We start from the raw sequence: 12,428 nt of genomic DNA, 5'->3' as shown, positions 1-12,428 counted from the left end.
CACGCAGCTGCGGCCGGGTCCCCCCCGGCAGCTCCCACGTTGCAGACAGGCAGCGGCAAGTCCTTGCCTGTCTGTACTGTTCCAAGAAATCTTCATCTTTCTGACTATTACATTTTTGCCCTGGAGTAAGCCAGAGTGTGACCAGTTCCCAAGGGCACATTATAAGACTGCCTAGGAGGGGAAGTAGAAGGGGAGGAGTTGGCCACACTCATTTAAATTTAAAGTGCCCATGCTCCCTGTGATCGCCCTTCTATTCCCCACTGTTACTCCAGTGACACCTAGTGGATGAAGGAGAAAAAATGTATACCGTATATTCCGGCGTATAAGACGACTTTTTAGCCCATAAAAATGTTCCCTCTAGTGGGGGGTCGTCTTATACGCCGGGTGCACGGCGTGATGTCGCCTTATATGCCGGGTACGGCATATATTCACTAAAGGGTACCTCTCCTCAGCCCCCCCCCCCCCCTTCTTATGCATAGGTAACGTACCTTAATAATAAAATTACGGTATTTGTCTGCAGCTGCGTTTTCTTCAGCCTAACGGCCTGTCAGATTGCGCATTTGATGTCGGCGGCAGGCTCGGGTGTTTTCGGCGGGGCTCGGGGGGACTCGGGAGCGCTCAGGCACACGAGTCCCCCCGAGCCCCGCCAAAAACACCCGAGCCTGCCGCCGACATCAAATGCGCAATCTGACGTCGGCGGCAGGCTCGGGTATTTTCGGCGGGGCTCGGGGGGACTCGGGAGCGCTCAGGCACACGAGTCCCCCCGAGCCCCGCCGAAAACACCCGAGCCTGCCGCCGACATCAAATGGGCAATCTGACAGGCCGTTAGGCTGAAGAAAACACCACTGCAGACAAATACCGTACTTCTATCTTTTATTATTAAGGTACGGTACCTATGCATAAGAAGGGGGGGGGGGCCGAGGAGAGGTACCCTCTAATGAATACCGAGGTACCCTTTAATGAGGACAGCGGCATCACTGCAGGGAAGCTGCAGATGAGGGGGTATTAAAACTTTATGTGGTGGGTTATGCTGGGGCAGGACAAACCTGCCCTGATAGGTTTGTCCTGCCCCAGCAAAACCCACCACTCAAGGGACCAGACAGCTGCTAGTGACAGGGAGGTGTGCGGAAGAGGGGGTAGTCTTATATGGCGAGTATATAACAAACTCTACATTTTGAGTGGAAATGTTGGGGGGTCGTCTTATACGCCGGCAAATACGGTATATAGCAAGAAAAATTCCACAGTAATTACTGTAATGTAAAATAAACATATACTCAGTAAGAGAAAATCAAGCAGCTAAGCCACATTTAAACATTTGTCCATGCAATTGGGGAGATTTAATAATATTTCTCTGTTCAGTGTTCTTTTAGCGTAGTGATGTTATTTATAAATTCCCAGTTTATAGCAATAGTTACCATCCGTTATGGGAAGTCAGTTCTGCTCCTTATTTTAATTGGTCAGTCCAACCAGAATTGCGAGTTCCATATGATTATAGAGGAAAAACCCTAGTGCACCTCTGTCCGGAGGGAGCCCTGGTGTTCAATGAGCTCTCTCGCCGTCTGGGATGTTATGCAGAATAGGAGATTATCAGTGGGTAATCGTACTCACTTTGTTGTGGCGTCCTTATGAACACAAGCATGTAGGAACTTGTGGTCTGCTCCACGCCGCAATGGAGAACTGACGAAGTCCTTGATGAAACGCGTAGGGGCGTGGCCTGACTGACGCTACTTGGAAGAAAGAGACGCGAGGCGAGCCACCGTGCTGAACGCTAGAGGACACTGATATAAGCACCGTAAGCGGGACGCATCCCGGCCGATGGTAGCTGTGTGTGTACTAGCATTTCAAGCTTAAATGTTCCTGCTTGTGCCAGTGTGGATATGTTTTAAACACCATGTGCTTTTAAGTCCACCACTGAGGACTATTGCGGTACGCATGATGTACATTTAACGTACCCCACTTTTATTCATAAAAAATTCTTTGAATTGACAATTCTACACTATTGGGCGCCCCTTTTTATTTGTTTGTTGTAAATTGTCTTGTCGTGGTCTCACGGGAACTGAGATTGAAAAAAGGGAGCAGCGGTTCTTTAATTGGGACAAGTGTATCACAAAACAAAAGACTGTGGACTCAACGCAGTAGTGCTTGGGGTTTATTAATAGCAGGTGTCAGCGCACATTTTCTAACCTCTTTTCCGTTGTATATATATATATATATATATATATATATATATATATATATATGTGTATTTTTAACTGGTGTTGTAGAAACTAAGCTAGTCTGATATTTAATAAAGTACACTGGTATAGAGCCCAATATCTTTTATTTCTATACAACAGGTAAGTAATACCCCTTTCACATTGTGCAGGTGCAACACGAGACACTACCCGGAAATGTACCAATTCACACTGGCCACTAGACCCGGAATGTAGTCGGGCAGGTGGCGTCATCTGGAGACTTGGCCGAGGCGGTGCTGGGAGGTGTCAGCACCTCCCAGCGGCGCATTTTCACTGCAGTGAACGGGATCTGGGTCACGCTGACCCAGAAAACACGTTCACACTGACCGCATCCCGGGTGACATTCTATGGATTGTGATAAATCCGCTTTTTTTTTTATCGCACCACGCACTTTTGAAAATCGCAAGATTGGCCCGTTTTTCGCATATTTCATGAGATGTGAAAAACGGGCCAAATACTGCGAATAGGTGCGAGTTGGTGCGATGTGTTTAGTCCTGAAAATGTGCGATTTTCATGTCTGAAAATCGCACGTTTGCAGGAAATCGCAAATTAAAATAAAAAAAAACCAGCGCGGGGTCCCCCGCCAGAGCATAACCAGCCCCGGGCTCATTGAGCCGGTGCTGGTGACATAAAATCAGGGTCCCCGACAAATAGGGGTCCCCTTGATTTAATGAAACCAGCACCAGGCTCAAGGTCCAGCGCTGGTTCCCGAAATACGGGGGACAAAATGACTAGGGGTCCCCCGTTTTAAGAACAGCACCAGACCCAACCAGCCAGCAGGGTAATGCCACAGCCGGGGGACACTTATTATATAAGGTCCCGCGGCCAAAGCATTATCCCCCTGGCTGGTCAGCATGGGCAGGGGTCCTGGGGAAGTGGGGACCCCCCCAATGAAGGGGTCCCCCCCTCCAGGACTTACCAGCCCATGGGACCGACCTACGGGCTCAAGGTAGGTAAGTATCAGTGTGTGTGTTATGTGTGTATTAAACTTTTATTTTTCAGGGTGTCAGTGTGTTTTATTTAACTATTTTTTGTACTGTAGAACTACAAGTGCCAGCGGGCCCTTTAATGCCCCGCATGCTGGGACTTGTGGTTCTCCAAGTCCCAGCATGCGGGGTAGGCTTGCTGGGTCTCATAGTTCTACAGTAGAAAACAATAGTTTTTCTTCTATTTTTTACACTATCCATCAGCCTGATGCCCACCGCCCAGGGGCATCGGGGACAGCCCCGGACTTTCAGCATGGGCTGGTAAGTCCTGGAGGGGGGGGGACCCCTTCATTGGGGGGGTCCCCACTTCCCCAGGACCCCTGCCCATGCTGACCAGCCAGGGGGATAATGCTTTGACCGCGGGACCTTATATAATAAGTGTCCCCCGGCTGTGGCATTACCCTGCTGGCTGGTTGGGTCTGGTGCTGGTTCTTAAAATACGGGGGACCCCTAGTCATTTTGTCCCCCGTATTTCGGGAACCAGCGCCGGACCTTGAGCCTGGTGCTGGTTTCATTAAATCAAGGGGACCCCTATTTGTCGTGGGACCCTGATTTTATATCACCAGCACCGGCTCAATGAGCCCGGGGCTGGTTATGCTCTGGCGGGGGACCCCGCGCTGGTTTTTATTTTATTTTAACTGTTTAAACTTATTTTTACACCAGAACCCTGCACAGATCATTGCGATCTGTGCAGGGTTCTGGCTAATTCGCCCATCAGAACCTGGTCTGATTTTTGGGCGAATTATAGACACACTTTATACAAATCGCATACCATTAAATATGCGATTTGTATACTTTTTCATGTGAAAACATCTGGATGCGATGTGCTGCGAAAAGCAGCCATCGCATTTCCAGTGTGTCCAACTTGTTGGCCAAAATCGCACTTTTTTCACATTTTCCCAGCTCATTAAATATGCGAAAATGGAAAAAAATGCGATTTCGGCCGTTTTTGCGAAAAAACTCGCAAAAGTCTAATATTCTCAACCCATAGAATGTCACCCACCGTGTCGATTACGGGTTCTACCCAGGTCAGGACCTGGGTAGAGATCCCGAAGTACTGAACATGGGATATTCAACCAAGACCCTTTCACACTGCACTAAATCCCGGGTTGATGCGCGTTCATGTGCAAAAACCCGGGATATTTTTGCAAGTCTGAAAGGGGTATAATTGAATCCAATTAACTATTAACATTTAGTACCCCTGCAATACACAGTACTGCCACAAGATGGCATTTTGAGAAATCTTCAAATGCTTGACAGATTAATAAAAAGTATGTAGCACATGCATGTTGTTATATGTGAATCAAGTTACTATTGTTGCACCTGATTCTGTGAAATACTCAAATGCAATCTCAGCTGTGACTGTATACGCAGTTAATGTGTGAAAATATACTAATGCTGCCCCGCCTGGAAATGTATTAATCTAATCTCACCAACTGTGTACAAAGATGCAGTGCACTATTAGATCCTACAGTAATAAGCCTTCTGAGTAAGCCTATTGTCATACAGAATGGCCTTGAGTACTGAAGCAGGAGCTATCTTTAATGAGTATGGGATTGCCGGCATATTCTGCAACACGACCAGAAAGCACTTGCTCTTTTGCTACTACTCCAAACGGTTTCTTCCTGTCAACTACTTTCTGAATTAATCATATACTGTGAGCGACTGTACTGGACTTTGATTGCTGGGAAATGCAACTAAAATGTATGCGTACATGGACGATAATCTGCTAAAATACCAGATTAGCTCTGAATCAGGCCTTATATTCAGAGCTGTAGAAAGAATTACCGGGCCCCAGTAATGTAAGGGGGCGTCGCCTTATGCGCCACCGATATGCCGTTGTGTGTATCATATGCTCCTCCCCTCACCAGGGTCAGATCCAGGGAAGGTGCATGATCTGTACTCACCCCATCTTCCAGTTATTGGACACTGCTGCGGTGGGACAGTGTGGTCAGCGCTAACCGCGCATGCGCGGACCTACCAGTGCCCAGCCAGGGGTATCGCAGGTAAGGCTTCCTTTCAAAGCTCCTGTCCTTGCATTTGCAGGAACATACATAATGCTGATAGGATTTCATATTACAGTGCGATTCTGGACGGTAAGATTCTGCCCAGATCGCATTGTATATGCAATCCTTATTAAATGAGCCCCAGAATCTGCAAGTGACTGCTGCTACAGTAAGTGTATTTACTAAACAGATAAATTAGTGTTACATACATATTCAGGGGCCCATTTATCATATACTATTTGCGGCTAAGGTTAGCCTCCAGAGGCGCTGGAACGTTTTTAGGTTGGGGGGGGGCAAGATATAATCTCATTTTGGCGCCCCCTAAATTGCTATATGTTACCCCCGGGCACTATACACACTGGCAGCGGCATATATGCATGGGCATTATACACAGGGCAGCGGCATATATGCGTGGGCATTATACACAAGGCAGCGGCATTTACGTATGGGCATTATACACAGGGCAGCGGCATATACACGTGGGCATTATACACCGGGCAGCGGCATATACATGTGGCCAGAGACACCAGGACTGACATTAATCCAGGGGTTGTCATTTACTCGTAAAAAGTGGAAAAAGTGGCAGTGTCACCCCCAAACAGATTTATGTGATTATGTCTGATTATGATAATCAGACATAATTACATAAACCTGTTTGGGTGTGAATCCAGGGGTAAATGACAACCCCTGGATGTGTCAGTCACTGGGGAAGGGAGGGTGAGAGAAGCAGCATTGGCGGGCGCACATCTTCCCTGCCACCCGCCCGGCTATATTACTGATTAATCAGCTGCCCACCCGCCCGCCAGGCTATATAACTGATTTATTATCAGCCGCCCGCCCGCCCCTATATTACTTATGTATTATCATCCGCCCGCCCTCCTATATTACATACCAGGCGCCGGGGATGGCTGCTGCTGCTGCCGCCGGGGAGATGTGTAGAAGACGCGCCCGCCAATCACAGTGTATGTGGAGGGGATGCGCCGGCAGTGATTGGCTGGCGCGTTTTATGCACATCTCCCCGGCGGCAGCAGCAGCAGCCATCCCCGGCGGCTGGTATGAAATATAGGCGGCCGGTTGGATGATACTTCTTTAATATAGGCGGGCGGCTGTAATATAGGCGGGCGGGCCGGACATACTGGCGCCTCAGTAATTTGGGGGGGGGGGGCAAGCTGCCCCCTCGCCCCCCCCCCCCCCCCCCGTTCCGGCGCCACTGTTAGCCTCCAATATTAAGTATCACCAGAATGTGTGTAGGACTACATTGTATGGGCAGTACGGACGGTGTAACGGTTAGCATTACTCTCTCACAGCGCTGAGGTCATGGGAATAACTAACTGTGCAGAGATGGGGAATATCTGTGCGCTATAAAAGAAGCTGTTAATAAATAATAAAAACTAGGGCCTGCTGCGATCCCTCCTGCTTGTGGCTTCATCCCGCTTGTGGCTTCATCCCTTATAGGTTACTATGGGGGATGCAAGCTGCCTAATGTATCAACATTGGGCAGCATCACAGTGGGTCCCGAGGCTACCGCCATAAGGGCCGTCTTTTCGTATGGGCTTAATGAGCACTTGCCCAGGGGCCCCAGGCAAGTGATAGCTGAGGATCCCCTTTTTCCAGGTATACCAGAATTTAGAAAATCAGCCCTGGGGAACTGGAGATATCCAACTTCAAATCAGTCTGGAGACTTGGCCGAGGCGGTGCTGGGAGGTGTCAGCACCTCCCAGCGGCGCATTTTCACTGCAGTGAACGGGATCTGGGTCACGTTGACCCAGAAAACACGTTCACACTGACCGCATCCTGGGTGACATTCTATGGATTGTGATAAATCCGCTTTTTTTTTTATCGCACCACGCACTTTTGAAAATCGCAAGATTGGCCCGTTTTTCGCATATTTCATGAGATGTGAAAAACGGGCCAAATACTGCGAATAGGTGCGAGTTGGTGCGATGTGTTTAGTCCTGAAAATGTGCGATTTTCATGTCTGAAAATCGCACGTTTGCAGGAAATCGCAAATTAAAATAAAAAAAAACCAGCGCGGGGTCCCCCGCCAGAGCATAACCAGCCCCGGGCTCATTGAGCCGGTGCTGGTGACATAAAATCAGGGTCCCCGACAAATAGGGGTCCCCTTGATTTAATGAAACCAGCACCAGGCTCAAGGTCCAGCGCTGGTTCCCGAAATACGGGGGACAAAATGACTAGGGGTCCCCCGTTTTAAGAACAGCACCAGACCCAACCAGCCAGCAGGGTAATGCCACAGCCGGGGGACACTTATTATATAAGGTCCCGCGGCCAAAGCATTATCCCCCTGGCTGGTCAGCATGGGCAGGGGTCCTGGGGAAGTGGGGACCCCCCCCAATGAAGGGGTCCCCCCCTCCAGGACTTACCAGCCCATGGGACCGACCTACGGGCTCAAGGTAGGTAAGTATCAGTGTGTGTGTTATGTGTGTATTAAACTTTTATTTTTCAGGGTGTCAGTGTGTTTTATTTAACTATTTTTTGTACTGTAGAACTACAAGTGCCAGCGGGCCCTTTAATGCCCCGCATGCTGGGACTTGTGGTTCTCCAAGTCCCAGCATGCGGGGTAGGCTTGCTGGGTCTCATAGTTCTACAGTAGAAAACAATAGTTTTTCTTCTATTTTTTACACTATCCATCAGCCTGATGCCCACCGCCCAGGGGCATCGGGGACAGCCCCGGACTTTCAGCATGGGCTGGTAAGTCCTGGAGGGGGGGGGACCCCTTCATTGGGGGGGTCCCCACTTCCCCAGGACCCCTGCCCATGCTGACCAGCCAGGGGGATAATGCTTTGACCGCGGGACCTTATATAATAAGTGTCCCCCGGCTGTGGCATTACCCTGCTGGCTGGTTGGGTCTGGTGCTGGTTCTTAAAATACGGGGGACCCCTAGTCATTTTGTCCCCCGTATTTCGGGAACCAGCGCCGGACCTTGAGCCTGGTGCTGGTTTCATTAAATCAAGGGGACCCCTATTTGTCGTGGGACCCTGATTTTATATCACCAGCACCGGCTCAATGAGCCCGGGGCTGGTTATGCTCTGGCGGGGGACCCCGCGCTGGTTTTTATTTTATTTTAACTGTTTAAACTTATTTTTACACCAGAACCCTGCACAGATCATTGCGATCTGTGCAGGGTTCTGGCTAATTCGCCCATCAGAACCTGGTCTGATTTTTGGGCGAATTATAGACACACTTTATACAAATCGCATACCATTAAATATGCGATTTGTATACTTTTTCATGTGAAAACATCTGGATGCGATGTGCTGCGAAAAGCAGCCATCGCATTTCCAGTGTGTCCAACTTGTTGGCCAAAATCGCACTTTTTTCACATTTTCCCAGCTCATTAAATATGCGAAAATGGAAAAAAATGCGATTTCGGCCGTTTTTGCGAAAAAACTCGCAAAAGTCTAATATTCTCAACCCATAGAATGTCACCCACCGTGTCGATTACGGGTTCTACCCAGGTCAGGACCTGGGTAGAGATCCCGAAGTACTGAACATGGGATATTCAACCAAGACCCTTTCACACTGCACTAAATCCCGGGTTGATGCGCGTTCATGTGCAAAAACCCGGGATATTTTTGCAAGTCTGAAAGGGGTATAATTGAATCCAATTAACTATTAACATTTAGTACCCCTGCAATACACAGTACTGCCACAAGATGGCATTTTGAGAAATCTTCAAATGCTTGACAGATTAATAAAAAGTATGTAGCACATGCATGTTGTTATATGTGAATCAAGTTACTATTGTTGCACCTGATTCTGTGAAATACTCAAATGCAATCTCAGCTGTGACTGTATACGCAGTTAATGTGTGAAAATATACTAATGCTGCCCCGCCTGGAAATGTATTAATCTAATCTCACCAACTGTGTACAAAGATGCAGTGCACTATTAGATCCTACAGTAATAAGCCTTCTGAGTAAGCCTATTGTCATACAGAATGGCCTTGAGTACTGAAGCAGGAGCTATCTTTAATGAGTATGGGATTGCCGGCATATTCTGCAACACGACCAGAAAGCACTTGCTCTTTTGCCACTACTCCAAACGGTTTCTTCCTGTCAACTACTTTCTGAATTAATCATATACTGTGAGCGACTGTACTGGACTTTGATTGCTGGGAAGTGCAACTAAAATGTATGCGTACATGGACGATAATCTGCTAAAATACCAGATTAGCTCTGAATCAGGCCTTATATTCAGAGCTGTAGAAAGAATTACCGGGCCCCAGTAAGGTAAGGGGGCGTCGCCTTATGCGCCACCGATATGCCATTGTGTGTATCATATGCTCCTCCCCTCACCAGGGTCAGATCCAGGGAAGGTGCATGATCTGTACTCACCCCATCCTCCAGTTATTGGACACTGCTGCGGTGGGACAGTGTGGTCAGCGCTAATCGCGCATGCGCGGACCTACCAGTGACAAGCCAGGGGTATCGCAGGTATGGCTTCCTTTCAAAGCTTCTGTCCTTGCATTTGCAGGAACATACATAATGCCGATAGGATTTCATATTACAGTGCGATTCTGGACGGTAATATTCTGCCCAGATCGCATTATATATGCAATCCTTATTAAATGAGCCCCAGAATCTGCAAGTGACTGCTGCTACAGTAAGTGTATTTACGAAATAGATAAATTAGTGTTACATACATATTCAGGGGCCCATTTATCATATACTATTTGTGGCTAAGGTTAGCCTCCAATATTAAGTATCACCAGAATGTGTGTAGGACTACATTGTAGGGGCAGTACGGACGGTGTAATGGTTAGCATTACTCTCTCACAGCGCTGAGGTCATGGGAATAACTAACTGTGCAGAGTTGGGGAATATGTGTGCGCTATAAAAGAAGCTGTTAATAAATAATAAAAACTAGGGCCTGCTGCGAGCCCTCCTGCTTGTGGCTTCATCCCGCTTGGGTTACTATGGGGGATGCAAGCTGCCTAATGTATCAACATTGGGCAGCATCACAGTGGGTCCCGAGGCTACCGCCATAAGGGCCCTCTTTTGGTATGGGCTTAATGAGCACTTGCCCAGGGGCCCCAGGTGTATAAGGGCCCTACGCTGATAGCTGAGGATCCCCTTTTTCCAGGGATACCAGAATTTAGAAAATCAGCCCTGGGGAACTGGAGATATCCAACTTCAAATTAGCAGTCCACATTCGACCTGTTAATTGCAATTCCCAGTCATATGTCTTAGGTTCTCTCTGACTTAGAGTTTTTTTGAGAGTATGCTCCAAAAGCTGGGACTCTCCCCTTTCTGTTGACACTAGCGGCTTGTCTCTATCATGCCCAGAACCAGAGATATCAGCCTTCAAGCAGCCGGTCCCTGCTCCAGCTCCAAACGTCTGTGTACAGTTTTATATGTTTGTCAATGGATTGCTCTGGCTCCTGATCTCTGATCCACAAGTCCCCAGCACCTCCTGAAAGGTGGGACTCTAGGTTTTTATACTATTGAAGGCTAAGAAATCTATTTCCAGATAATGGCGATATCTGCAGTGAAACAAGCTGCACTTCCACCGGAAAATGACGAATATTAAGCCCACTCCATTATCCAACCCTCCTCTGCGTATAAAACACCCCCTACCTCCCTGGAAGTCATTTACAAGGGACCCTTCATTCAGCTCAGTGCCCCCTTCCACACGTTAGTGTTCTCCCTCCCACCACCTGTGCAGTAAAGGAGTAATTAGCAGAAGTTACTGCTCCAGGTCCTACATGTTGAGTGGAAGATAGAGCACCCCCTGCCCCCCGTGGGACATCAAAGCTGCTGCTGATAGCACCCCCCACCCCTAGGAGGGGAGAATGGGTAAGGGCCCCAGTGCATTGCTTTGCCCAGGGGCCCACACTGCTGTTAAGATGGCCCTGACCGCCATTCTGGGCTACAGGCCGCCCTGCTGGTGCGTGGTCAGCATTAACCGCACATGCGCAGACTTCCAGGACACAGGGGTGGGCTCCTTTCAGATCCCCTGTCCCTGCATTTGCAGGTTGATACAGAGGATCACATATTGTAATGCAATCCAATGATAGTTGTTGCACACAGAGTTGTTGCAACAGAGTTGTCGCACACAGATATACACCAGAGTTGTCGCACACAGATATACAGCGGGCGGCAAAACACCGCACGGACAAAAGCTGTGCCGTACTCAGTAGTTAATAATGGACAGGATTGTCACACAGGAAGGTCACCACTGGAAAGGACGGCTGCCGGGCCGTGGCCATCCCAACCATTGTAAACTTCTGTGCGCGGCTTCTTGGCCGTGCAGATTTTCGCCGCCTGGCGTGTGAAACCGCCCTCAGACATTTCACTACAGTATAATGAGTGCATAAATACAAATAGGGCAATCCATCCACCTGTGTCAGTCTTCATTATAATACGTGTCTGTATGTTTCTTTTTCTACAAACTGCCTACTAATAAAATTAATATTTATCAACACTGACAGATGATTGACATATTGCACATTTACGCACAGACAGGCAGGGGTCACTGGATGTCTACATATGGAATACTGCACCCAGTGCAAAGGTTTCAAGACATTTCTACAGACCTAATATAAATCACTTATAATGGCTACAGTATATAACACCGCTCTGTTAGCAGTAACTGCAGCGTCCATTTTGACATCGATATAATCAGTTCTTTCCCATTCTCACTGACACCCCACAGAGGCACCTGTATGCTCCCAGGGACACCTAGATGGCCATACCGTACCTTCCAGCAGCAGCACGGAGGGAGCCGGGCGGCCGGTGTGCGTGTGAGCTGAACTGCGGCAGCTCCATGGTAACCGGGCCAAACACAGCTCTGAGCGCAGCTCCTCCCACACCCTGCGACTTTTCAGCGACCAGCCGCGATTGGGGTGAGAAAAGCAGTAGCCGCGCAGCTGGGGCTTCTGTGCTGCTGGAAGCTGTGATGCGTGAGCCGGGCAGAGGACGCTGTATAAGCGGAGCTCTCAAACTGTGTACTGTATATAATGGGTGACTCGTCACTGGGTATATAACACTGACTTACAGTTACAGTAAAAGCAGGGTAAATGTACTAAGGCTGTGCCTTATTTGTTAATATTTATTTTCTGCGTATATCATATCCTCCAACATTTTAGCTATGGAAATAGGTGCAAGGGGCGTGGTCATGGATATGGAGGCGTGGTCACATGTAGAGGGGGTGTGGCAACACCTCATATATTTGTGGCCAGG

General features: G+C 48.4%; 1 protein-coding gene across 1 annotated transcript in view; it reads right to left on the bottom strand.

Moving 5' to 3' along the window:
• Positions 1–12,154, bottom strand: part of CCDC178 (coiled-coil domain containing 178) — a 358,769-nt gene extending 346,615 nt beyond the window's left edge. The window contains exon 1 of the mRNA XM_083187449.1: positions 11,947–12,154. The gene's annotated coding sequence lies outside the window, so the exon portion shown is untranslated. The remainder of the gene's footprint in view (positions 1–11,946) is intronic.
• Positions 12,155–12,428: the final 274 nt, after the last annotated feature.

The sequence above is a fragment of the Crinia signifera genome, chromosome 5, assembly GCF_055691185.1.
Source record: "Crinia signifera chromosome 5, ASM5569118v1, whole genome shotgun sequence".
Lineage (NCBI taxonomy): Eukaryota > Metazoa > Chordata > Amphibia > Anura > Myobatrachidae > Crinia > Crinia signifera.
The sequence above is the reverse complement of the archived record's forward strand: the minus strand, read 5'-3'. Positions and strand labels throughout refer to the sequence as shown.